Genomic DNA, 3907 nt, shown 5'->3' with positions numbered 1-3907 from the left:
AAAGCTGCTGCCTTCGGCTCGGGTCATGATCCCAGAGTCCTGGGATCGAGCCCCGCATCTGGCTCTCTGCTCAGCGGGGAGCCTGCTTCCCCCTCTCTCTTCCTGCCTCTCTGCCTACTTGTGATCTCTGTCCGTCAAGTAAATAAATAAAATCTTAAAAAAAAAAAAAGATGTGATATATATATACACAATGGAATACTATGCAGCCATCAAAAGAAATGAAATCTTGCCATTTGAGACGACATGGATGGAACTAGAGGGTATTATGCTTAGTGAAATAAGTCAATCGGAGAAAGACAACTATCATATGATCTCTTTGGTATGAGGAAGTGGAGATGCAATGTGGGGGGGTTGGGGGGAGGTAGGAAAAGAAAAAATGAAAGAAGATGGGATTGGGAGGGAGACAAACCATAAAAGACTCAATCTCATAAAACAGACTGAGGGTTGCTGGGGGGAGGGGGGACGGGAGAGGGTGGTGGGGATATGGACATTGGGGAGGGTATGTGCTATGGTGAGTGCTGTGAAGTGTGTAAACCTGGCGATTCACAGACCTGTACCCCTGGGGATAAAATTACATTATATGTTTATTAAAATAAATTAATTAATTTAAAAAAAAGAAAAATGCATTTAAAATTATTTTTTACTTATTTAAAATTATTTTTTACTTATTTAAAATTATTTTTTACTTTGAGAATTCATAGCCTTGCATTTTAAAAAAAATCACTTAAAAAAAAAAGTGCCCCAAGCATTTGGGGCAGATAAGTAAAATAATTTTACTACCAGATATGATCTGTCTTAAACTTTACCTTTAGTTTTTGCCTGATAAGTTACCTGCCAGCACCCATAAAATATAGTTTCTTCAATTATTATGAGATAGTTAAATACCAATTTTATTAATTTCCTTTCTTATCAACACATTCTTTCTCCTTTGTATCTCTTAGCCAATTTTACCCGCTACTTTGTTGCACAGAAAATACCTACCACTAACTCAATCCACAGTTAAGATTCCCTGGTACAATTTGAATCCAAGGGCCCCTGGATGTCTCAGGGGGTTAAGCATCTGCCTTGGACTCAGGTCATAAACCCAAGGTCCTGGTTTCCAGCCCTATGTCGCTCTCTGCTCAGCAGGGAGCCTACCTCTCCCTCACCCTCTCTCTCTCTCTCTCTCTCAGATAAGTAAATAAAATCTTTAAAAAAATATATTTGGATCCAGTTAAGGGTGAGATTTGGAGAATGATCAACCACTCTCTTGGGAGTTGAAGGAACATGAAGAGTACAAGACTCTGGCTGTCTTGCTGGATTCAGAAGCCAATTGTGGTTTAATATTGTCTCCATCTTACAAGAAGTAAATGAACTACTTGGCCTTTGACGCCTGACCAAAGTGATAGGCAACCCTAACATTCTGAACTCCCTTTGGAAGAAAGGGGCTGGCTTCTGCTATGATTCTTATTTCTCAAATCAGAGAACATTTTGTTCATCTCTCTGCTCATGTGGGAATTTACTGTTGCACCCACCCTGGAAAGATGAAATATTTATGATGTTTCTCATTAAGTTGTTGACTTCTCCACAGCTATTGAAAAATCTCTAATGACATCAGCTAGAAACATCAGAGGTCTGCTCTCCTTATTAATATCTTGCTTCACAGTGTTGCAGAGAATTGATAAGTAAATCCACATCTCCAGCTGATTTGGGTAATTTGAAAGTTTGCAAATCCAAATTTATGTCACTCTCATTAAACAGGGAGCGGAACAAAACAATCATCCCATTTTGCTTCAAAATTAACGTTAAGAGAGTTTTGCTTTGCAAACAAGAAAATATGGCCTATCAGGCCATTATCTTATCAAGGAATATAAGAACAATATTAAAAGGTGTGAAGGTAGTAATATAATTAGGTCTTAGTTGAGCCTTCAGGTTAGGCGATCAAATCTCATTGGAACATCCCTTAAGCAATGGCATTTCACTTGCTGCTTGCTACTCTTTCTTTTAAAATGCATATGACCAACATTCCTGGTATCAGCCTCCTCTGAACTTAACCACCTAACCTACCTTTAACAGTTCCACGTTCTTCCAAATGTGGCAATCATGAATTTTTTTCAGTAATGAACCTCATTCATCGACTCCTTGAAATATGTGCAGCCTGAATGTGACACAACTGAGGTTTTTTTGTCTTTGTCTCGAGCAAATGTTGTTGAATATGAAATACTGTTGGAGAAGACACTTGATTGAGCAGTCACTACTGTCACAACTCACTTGAAGGATCCACTCTGGAAAGACATACAGGTAAAAGGACTATGAAAACAAAAACAAAACAAAACAAAAACAAAACAAAACCTGATTAAAAGGGGCACTGGAAGTGATCCTTTCCATTCTGCCATATTGTTGCGTGGCAGCTTGCTGGCTCCGATACTGCAGGTCTCACCCGAGATCACACTCAAGGTCTGACCATCCTTTTCTTATGCAGAACATGGGTCTTTTAGCTCAGTGAACCAAAGAGACATTTTCAAAGCCCTTCCTTATTTGAAACTCGAAATATCTTCCAAGTGGCTGTGGTGGAAGGATGGAGGTAGGAAAGGGGGGACATGGGTCCGTGATTCCAACCCACGTGAGGGCATTCCCAGGCTTCCCGGCTTCCAGGCTTCCCTGTCTTGGAGAGGATTTATTATTGCCATAGTTACATTTAGAAGGTTGTTCTAGGATCAGAACTGCCTTTTCTTCAGAATGGTGCAACTAAGTAATGGGCTTCTTTTGTCCAAGAAATATATTCGATGATGTAATGGGGTCTTGAATTATTTCTTAAAGACCCTTTTTTCTTTCCTTACCTGGATTAAAACTTCATTAGCACAAGAACCAGGTGTTCTGCTCCAGCTTTGTTGTAGACTCAGAAGACATTCCTTAATGTTACAGCAGAATTATTATGAGCTCTTATGCTCTTTCACTTCTCCTTAACTAGATGATCTTCCTTTTCTCCAAATTGTACATTTTCTCCAAAGGCAAGCTCAAAGGTCTCATTACCTATAAAAGGCTTTGTCAGTTCTGCGTAACGCACAATGTGTTTTTTTTTTTTTTCCCCTTAAATTCTCACTGATGGCACACTTGTTGAGACCAGGCAGTGAAACATCTGATGGTTCTGCTCTCTTCCTGGGCTTGCATTAACTATCTATAATTTGCCTTCTTTATAAAATTGTGAGGAAATCTAGGAGAAAGACTGAGTTTTCTAGGTGCCTTGTCCCCTTGCTCAGTGTCTGCTGACTGCTCAGGCAACTCGGGGTCGTGGAGAGACCACCAGCTTGATGATGGCCAGTCTGGGTTTTAATCCTGGCAGGGCTCATCAGTAGTTGTGTGGTCGTGGGCAATGTATTAACCTTCTGTGAACATTGATTTACTATCCTGGAAAAAAGAAATCATTACATTGACCCATCATCTGTCCGTGTCTGAATTCTCTGCATCAGATCGGCTGGAACAGATACTCAGTAAGCTGTGATCTGTCTGACAGTGATGTTTAGATTCCATGAGACAGGACCTTTACTCTGGCTCATTTCAAACATTGCACACAGCTGAATATGCCTTTCTGCTGCTACAGACTCTGTGTGTAAAGAATATTAGGATTCAGGAGAGCACTTACTGCCGCTTCTTGAGATCCCAGCAACCCAGCAGATGGAAGAGAAAAACCAAGGTTTGGCAAGGTTGTGGGGTCACAAAGCTAGAAAGAAGCCATTCTCAGATTGCCTGCGCTCCAAACCCCTTCAGCTCCAAGAAGACAAAGAAGGAATGGCAGGTGAGTGTTTAATGGGTACAGAGTTTCAGTTTTGCCAGATGAAAAGTTAGTTGTGGGGACGGAAAGGGATGGTGGCCGCACGGCATCATGGGTGTCGCTGACCTGTATATGTAAAAATGGTTAAGATGGCAA

This window comes from Martes martes (assembly GCF_963455335.1).
Source record: "Martes martes genome assembly, chromosome: 16".
Classification (NCBI taxonomy): Eukaryota; Metazoa; Chordata; class Mammalia; order Carnivora; family Mustelidae; genus Martes; species Martes martes.
This window is presented reverse-complemented; position numbering follows the sequence as displayed.